Source organism: Bidens hawaiensis, unplaced genomic scaffold, assembly GCF_021521415.1.
Source record: "Bidens hawaiensis isolate Kalapana, Puna unplaced genomic scaffold, B.hawaiensis_p1.1 tig00000001_1, whole genome shotgun sequence".
NCBI lineage: Eukaryota > Viridiplantae > Streptophyta > Magnoliopsida > Asterales > Asteraceae > Bidens > Bidens hawaiensis.
In genome coordinates, this window is record NW_027491014.1 from 4,091,076 (window position 1) to 4,100,367 (window position 9,292).

The window sequence follows — 9,292 nt, forward strand, 5'->3', positions numbered from 1 at the left end:
ATCCTTCCACACTCAGCTTGAAGTTCTTCATAGGTCCACCCTCTGAACTTGTAGATAGCGACTTTATACATTTCATGCTCTTGGAGCAATAAGAGAGCAAATTTCTTTGCTTCCATCAATAGGTGTTTGTCATTTATTGGTCTTTTATACACAATCAAACTTCTTTCATAAGCTTGTTGTTCTAGGTCTCTTATCTTTAGAAGCTCTTGTTTATATAATTTTGCAGCTTCTCATCAAACATGATCCTTGAAGCCTCTTCTAAAGATCTTGCAGCCTCTTGTTCTTCATCCAGTGAGCTCTACCAGCTGATTCCTTTGGTCAACCATTTGTTTCCTTAACTCATTTGAAAGAGTATTTAAGGAATTTTTTGGCATTGTAGTGTCCGTGTTTACTTTAGTTTATAAAATTTAAAATTGAGAGGTTTAAAAGGATTTAAACAAGCATACTCTGTGGAAGAGGTGGTTATACCCTCTGGTACGCTAAAACTTTTAGTGGTCGGTGGCTGTTTAGTGACTAGCTAGTGGATGCAGGATTGAAATTCACTCCGGATGGAGGCTTACAATTGGATGTAATTTTGGGGTTGTTGAAGTTGAGTTTGAGTCATATTGTTGATGAGCTTCTTGAGATGCAAGACCTCAGAACTCAAACATTTGATTTGACCCGTCAATTCCTCAATAATTTTTGCATCAACTAACTTAGTATCCTCATCTATAGACCTGTTATTACTAGTTTTTCCTACATCAACAGTTTTATCTGAAGCAAGATCAAGATTTACATCTTGAACTTTTTTAGGTGCCCCTATGTCTTGGTACTAGGGAATTCCAACTAATGTTGATGTAAAACCATCAGCAGTTGTTGCCAGGATAGGATTCTTAGTGTCTAAATAATTGTCCAACTAAGAAATAATTGTTTCAACAGTTGTAGTAGTTGCTCCTTAACCCATATCCCAATAACATGTGGTGATAAAGACATTTGCCTCCTCTAGCTCTGGGTTTATGTCACTGGTTTCAACATTAGCAATTTCTGTGCGAGTTTGCGTTTCAGGTGATGAGGTAAAGAAAGGACTGATTTAGTGAGTTAAAACTTTTTGGTGACCGCATGAGCTATTCTCTCAATGGTTATAATATGTTGTTCTGGTGGAGGTGAAAGAGAAGTTACCCTGGGAGAGGGGCTTGGAGTTGGAGTGTTGATAAGCTCTTCAACCCTTTATTGTGGTTCCCATGTGCTTACAACGGTCTCCTTTTGTGAGCAGGACTGAGGAGCTGGCTTGGGTGGAGGTGTGACTTGTTGTGAGGAAGTAACAACACTCAATTTATTTTGTGGCTTTTGGGTTACCATAGGTTGTTTAGGAACCTCAACCTCCTGAACTACTCTTTTGGTTTACTTTTGGGATTCGGCTTATGTTTTTTTCTTTGATGGTTTCTTTTCGGTGGTAGGTGTTGGTTTCAAAGTGCTAGGTTAAGCACTTGATCACCTAGAGCAGTGGACTCTTTTTCTGTAACTTCTGTTGCAGAAGCATCAGCAGTTTAGGTGGGTTCCTCCTCATCAACCAAGGTTGTTGATTTAGAATCCTTCATTCTCGGTACCTGGTCCGCTTAAGGTTTTTAAATACATAGCTTAGACCATAGTTAGGGATATTGTCTTAACCTTGAAAAGTTTTTAATATATATTCTTAGCTTTTCATAAGTAAAGATTCAATGTGGTAAAGGTTGTTCGTTACTAAGAAACTTAAAATTTGCATACAAAGGTTATAGTCAAATTGTCAAGAAGAAACATATAGATATCCGTGAAGAAGAAACAAAAGTAGCACATAGTTGGTAAACAAACAAGAAGACTATGGGGTCTAAATGTGTTATTCAAACAGAGGATTTATCAGGTTTAACGTTATGTTAATTTTACTAAAGCTCTAAAGCTAGATCATTTTATCTAGATAACTATAGGTTCGAGATAACGTGTACAATAAAACTCGTTGAGACAAACTAATCATAATGAATGTAATGCTCAAACTTTTATAACATTTTAAATCAAGTCATTAACACTTTGCGTTGGAACAAGTATCCCTACGACTTTATAAGAAAAAGTAATCTCTGGACCTCAGGCTATCGTGTATGTTTGTCTGGTTTCTTACATATGTTGTAAGTCAGTGGACACACCACACCACACCAAACTTAGTCATTGCCCCAGCCACGTTGGGCTAGGTCACAAGAAACCCTTTAAGGGAATGATTTTGTGTATATGGGTAGTTTCTAAGTTCACGAGCGCTGCGATGTTTGTTTAGTGGTTTTGAGCTCATCTTGATTTTATAATAGAATTACATGAATGATTACCCTTATGTAATAATTAGGTTCATAAAATGTTTTAGAGTCAAGTTGTTCACAAGCATGTGTTGCTAAAGTATTTTATAAACCATTTTATAGGTAATCAGGAATAAAGACGATCTGGTAGCTCATATGTATTTTGAATATTGTAAACAAATTTAAATTAATGTTTCAAGTTAAAAACTTTCGTATTATCAACGAGTGTTTAGATCACGAATATTGAATATAATAATATTTAATGATACAAAAGACTTTCCGCTATGCATACAACTTTGATATATTTACAAAACAGATACCAATAGTTGGTCACACACCTAGCCCCAAAGTTGGGGTGTGACATATATAGATACATATACGGCAACTTTAAACGAAAAAAACATATTTTTGAGAGTGTAATGGTGTTAGGTCTGCTAAACGATTAGTTTTTAGTATAGTTATAATTATAAGTAATATAAATTAACTGAAAACAATAGTAATAATAAAAATAATCAAAACCAATCCAGGGGGTTCGAACCCGCGCCCTTGGCCGGGTTTAAATCTTAACGTATAGTGCACTGGCCAACTGGGCCAATGACTAGCTTGTTTATTAATAGAACACCTAATATTTAAGCACGATCTCATATCAAAAATTAAACCTCAAGAACTCTAGGATTCAATTGAGGTTCTTACATCCTCTATCAATTTCTAAGGAGTTATAAACGGTGAAAGAAACCGTTCAAAAGTCCCTAAACAATTACCTGATTTGATTACGAATTGGAGGAGATCCGAGAATTAGGGTCTCGACAAAAACAAACGAGACCAAGGATAATTTTTGACGAATTTTGAATGCAATTGGGATTGGTGCTTCAGAATTCTTCTATGAAGGTGTAGGACGATTCAATCGAAGATATCACACAGTATATAGTGATTGGTGGTCCTTTTAGTCCGCGTCAATAGTTAACAAAAATTGATTCGATTTGATTTGTGCTTGCTATCAATTAGTAAGCTTACCATATAGACTGTATACACAAGGCTTAAGGAATTTCGTCAAACCCCGAATTAATGGCTGATTTTACGTGTCAAATATGAAAGGGGGGGTTGCGTAGATGATGGGGAAAAGTGAATATGAAGGGGAAATAATATTTATAAAAAATGCTTCCTAGGGTTTGGTTTGTTGGCTAGAAATGGTCAAACTAAGTTAAGGGGATTAAAATGCACAAGTTCAATATTTTTTACCACTTCTTTAAAGAGTAATAAAGTCAAGCGACGAGCAACGCAGCAAATGGAATAAATATAAAATAGAATAAAATAAATAATGATTTTTCACTTTAGTAAATGTGAGGATTCAATTACAGACGGGTACATTAAACGAATACAAATCTAATCCAAATTTTACGAATCTCACAAGTTCGGTTTACAAATGCATGTAGTTCTTAAGTGTAAAATTAAACTCAATTGAAGCGGAAATTCAAAGGTTTACTACTTGTCTTAGGATAGTAACAGTCCAATGCAACTGTTTAAAACGCAACAAACTAACTCATCGATGCCATAAACTCCATGGAAACCCATGTGCTCCAGCAATCCTTATTTCATAAAACTTCACCCGCTAACCTAATGTGTATACAAAAGTTAGATACACGCTGAGTGAGTTCTCACTTAACTAATTGACAATTATTATAAATAAATATATAACTTACATGCCAAAGAATAAACATAAGCATAAATAAACATGTAAAAGGCATAGCAGTGTAATACGATTAATCTTCCTAAACTTAACATATATAATTGCAATTACCAAAACACGCCACAAAGACGATGCTAATCCTTATGCCTATACGTGGGGCCTAACCGGTTTCCATAGAACAGAGTCCAACTAACTAACGGAAAGGTTTAAACATAAATGACCGTTAACTTACCTTACACAAGACGCATGCACACCAGCCCTAAAACAATTAATAGAGAAGGAGTTTAAAAAACTTACTTCATCCATTTATTGATCCTTGATTTGACTGAAGTCCTTGTTGAAATACTAACTAGAACTGTCCTTAAACGTTAACTTAGTAACTTATCTATCATAACTGACGGAACCCGATCTTGAATTTCCTGGGATTGATTTCTACATGAACTGATTTTGTACAAGGTGGTCCTAGTCTAGATGTTAATAATGAGGGTATTACACATCAAGTCCACTTTACTATGATCATACACAAACCATGATTCAAGTAATCTAACCCGTGGTTCACATAAACTAAGGTTTACGTAGTCTATGGTTCACATGCCAGGGTTCACGCATAATTAATCATGCCAAGGGTTTATGCAAAATTGAAGTGTGCGCGCTCGCAAAACAGTAGTTCACACGCTCTAGGGGTTCTCGGATTTAAGGTTAAGGCTAGGAAGGGGACCACGCAATACCCATTTCTTGCGGAACTAGGTTTCACCTAAAAATCTGGTTCACACAAAACCAAAGCTCTCGTAAGTGGTATTCATTAAATTTCGAACATGAAACTGACTCGATTTGAATTTAGTTATAACTGAATCACCCTTTTATTGTTTAATATGAAGGTTTATTGCCACAACATCTTTCGCAATTGTTAATTTGGTTATTTGTGCTAAAAACGCATTTAAACAAAGTTTGACTGCCAAATGTTTTCAAAAACCAAACTGTTGAACTTCTTCAAACCATGCGACACGTGAATAGGGGCTCGCTAGAAGCCCGACACTCTTGCTATTGTTAGATTGGTTGCCAGCTGGTCTCACGAATTGGACTAAATCATCGTTTTTGTTACCATTTGACTCGTTTAGTTCAATATTAATCATCCACATATCGTTATCAAGTTACTTTCCACATTGATATTAGTTGATTATTGACCAAAACAGTCAAACAACCATAAAAATAAGCTTAAGACCCATTTTTGCATTTAAACCACTTGACTCGGTTAATGCGTGAATTCGCCAATAAAAACACATACCATTTCTGTACTCATGTTAACTCATCCACCAACACTTTCACTTTCACGCCAATCCTTTGTTGCAAACGGATTAAAAAGCTAGGGTTCGGTTCTTCACCTTCGATTAATACTCTATTCTAGAAATGAGATAGGGATGGTACCGATCGGTACCGATCCCGAAAACTTGATATATATGATACCGTTACTGGTACCGAAGTGTTCGTTTTCAGTACAAGTATCGGTTTGGTACCATTACGGCACCGGTATTTCGTGCAAAATTCAAATAATATCGGTTTCGTACTGATACCGAAAACTAAAAACTTGGTACCAATCGGTACCGAATTTGATACGGATGTTGATAACACTTATCCCTAATAGATTCCTTGTAATTCTTTAGGGATTTTGTTCCATTTCATGTTTACATGGAAAGCCCTCTATTAATTTTGATTAAAGAGGGTTTTGGGCTTTCAATTTGAATCGAATCAAAACTATGGTTCATAAATGCTTAAATCCGAGGATTTTCAATATAAATTCAACGTATGCTTAATTCAATGATTATGCGAATAATTTTTATTAATAGAATTTGTTATTAACATGTTTGAGTACGAACGAACCACTTGGGTTCAAATCCCACAATTACCCATGTTAAACTCGCTTATTTGTTCTTTAACGTTATTATATGTTAAACGAACCGTTTTCGTTTCAAGAATTTAAATCTATTTCGTTTACACAAATATTCACGTTTTCAATGATTTTCTAGAAAAACAAAACTCGTTTTGCAACTCGATTAAAAACCGAACTCACTATTTTATGTTTGAAATAATTGTAAATATTGCAAATCATAATAAATCATAACCTTTCACAAATAATTAATTATTATTTTGTTACTCACCTATTTTTCCAAAGTCTCTTATTAATGAACTCTCTTAATTCACGAACTTACACTCGACAATCATTTATTTATTAAATTTACACCTAAAACCCCCAAATTCAAAGACGAAACCTGAGATTCGATAAGTCATTTATGCTCGTTCATTTTCATTATTTAACTTAGGCATTTTACACGATTAGGATAATCCATGGGATAATCTGTCAACCGTGTGACTTATTTTCATTTTCTCAATTTCAAATTCCAACTTCACTATCAATGTGAGTATTCATACCTTTTTTTTTACATGTACATTTATTCAAACTCAAAACTCAATTTCTTTTATTTTATAAACTATGTAACTCAGTACTATTCCTATGTGTTTATATTCTATGTCATGTGTTTGACCATTCATGCTTGTTGTTGTTGTGTGTTGATGTTTCTGTCAATGTTATGATTATTGTTATAACATTTGTCTGTATATGGGGATGATTAGTTAAGTCTATTGTCCAATCAAATATAAGAAACCCCACTAAGGTTTGAGCACATAACTGCTCATGCAATCGAATGTGAGAAACCTCGTGAAGGTTGCGCATACAATAATTGTGGGAAACCTTGTTAAGGTTTGAGCACATAATTAAATTAATTCATTTATTCATATTTGCTTGAATGTACACTAGACATATGAATTGTAAATAAATTATTATTACTACTATTCAGAACTCACTTTATGTTAACTCGTCAACTGTTTGTTGTTAACACGTTATTTTATACACTATGGTGGTGAATATCTCAACGAATCCAAGTTGTGCAGCCGTTAAATTAATGATTTCTTTGTTACCTTACTTAAAATTGAGCCGGTGGCATATAGCAGTGAATATATTGACGATTCCTAGTTGTGCGGCCGTGTTTGAAATGGAGGGACAGTTTGTTGTCGGAGACGGCATACCTAAAGGTTTTTTTAGTATAAAACTAAATTAAAATTATAACTACCCTACGTGAAAACGTAATCTACTAGGCTTACATGTATATAGGTAAATGGTTATTATTACAAATGGTATATTAATTTTGTTAATTTCAACTATCTTATTTTGATCGTTGTTGGTCTTAACTAATGAATTGGCTGCTGATGGTCTTATCTTTTAACGTATTTGTTTCTAACGGCCGGCGAATAACGAAATCCTAGCGTCTTTACTTGCAGGTCGTCTAAAAACCCCTTTTGGTTGGAAATGTCAGTTTTTTTGTCGGAAAACTCAACTTGAATAGCACCACCTCCACCAACGGACTCACCACCACCACTTGAGCACCACTAACTGTTCCAACAATAGTTTTAGGGTTATGGCGACCCCAATAATTGAGGCTTTTATTATAAAAAGGTTTATAAAGGTCTGGTCCAATGTTTTAAAGGCGTGTGGGACGAAAATGTAGAGTTTTCTGGAAAAATGTGAATTTTCCGCCAAAAACGTTTTTCCTGCAACCCGCAAATAACGACGTTAGAATTCTGTTAGCCACGGACTATTGGGGAAAAATATGAATAAAGGCGGGATCGTTATCAGCCAATTCGTTAGTTAAGACCAGTAACGATCAAAAGATGATAGTTGTGATTAATATAAACGAATAGTAACTTTTTATGAGTTACTATTCGTTTATATTAATATGTTACTATTCGTTTATATTAATATGAATATGTATATCATATTATTATTATTTTTAGTGGTAAATATTATAGAAAAAGTTAGCGAGAACCTAGAAAATTCCATTAAACAAACAACCACTGAAACAAAAACAAAACTGATTAAACATCCTAATAAACCTCTAAAAATACTAAAATCAGAATACCTAAAAAAAACCATCAAAGCAAAGCAATGCGTTACTTCCCTTTTAATATGTATTTATATTTAATGACTCGTCTAAACCTAACAGTGTACTAGCATTCAATGTTTAAAGTGGACTTTTTCATTAAAAACAAAAATAAAAAATAAAAAATAAAAAATAAAATAAAATAAAAAAGAACCATAAAGTACGTTATTTCTCCACACGATTTTCCAACTTAAAATGATAAATATAAACTTAATATTTAAATTTGTTGAATTATTATTGTTTTTTATTTTTTATTCCTAACTACATAAAAAATCTACCTATTCTAATAAATTAAAATAATTGTGACACGTGTCAGTTTATTGTTATATCTCACAACTTTTTACCCTCCAAAAACGAATATCTTAATTGACCCTAATACATGTACATATTCATTTTCCTTTTATATTTTATTTATGTTTATACATTTTTATAAAAATAGTATTAACATATTATTTTACTATATATTCCAAAATACTTGGTGAAATCCAAAAATTAATATACCATGTTTGTTAAATATTAAAAAGATATATTTAATTTCAAATGTTATCATTAAATATTTTATTATGTATATTGTTAAAGATTATAATAAAAAACAGAACTTGAACATGTTTTCATTTTACAAAGTAATTTTTTTAATTATTAAATTATAAATCTATGCTTAAAAGTTGATCCATTTTTTTAAAATCATTTTATTTATCTATTATTATTATTATTATTATTATGGTAAATTGTCATATAAATTTTAAATATATGCTTTTAATCTATCAATATATTTTTTTGGTTAATTTGGTAAACTATATATTTTTCGGTTAATTTAATAAATATATACTAATAACTTTCATATATAACAAAGTTTATCATATTTAATTTCTTGGCTTTTTTCATCAAGGATTGTTTCGGGTTTTGTGGAATATAAATTTGGTTTTTACAGTAAGAAAATGATAATAGATTGTTTGGTACATGTTAACTACATCTGGGTCAAAATTTGTTATTGGTCAAAAAATGAGAAATTTAAGTATTTTTAAAGTTTGAGAATGCAAATAAATTTATCATCAAATTTGTTACGGGTTCAAAGTGTTGACTTGAAATGTCAAACGGATAAAAGTTAGAATTTTAAACATGACTTGGGTTTCAAATTTATTTTCAATAACATTTTTGGAAAAAAATTAAAATGTTCGGGATTTGGTAAATTGACTATTTTCCCTCAACTATTAAAATTTAAGAATAGATTGTGAACATTTACGACATGCCACCCTTAGGCCTATCAATGCTTCTAACTTGTATCAAATTTGAAGCATGTGTTGGTATTAATTTTTCCA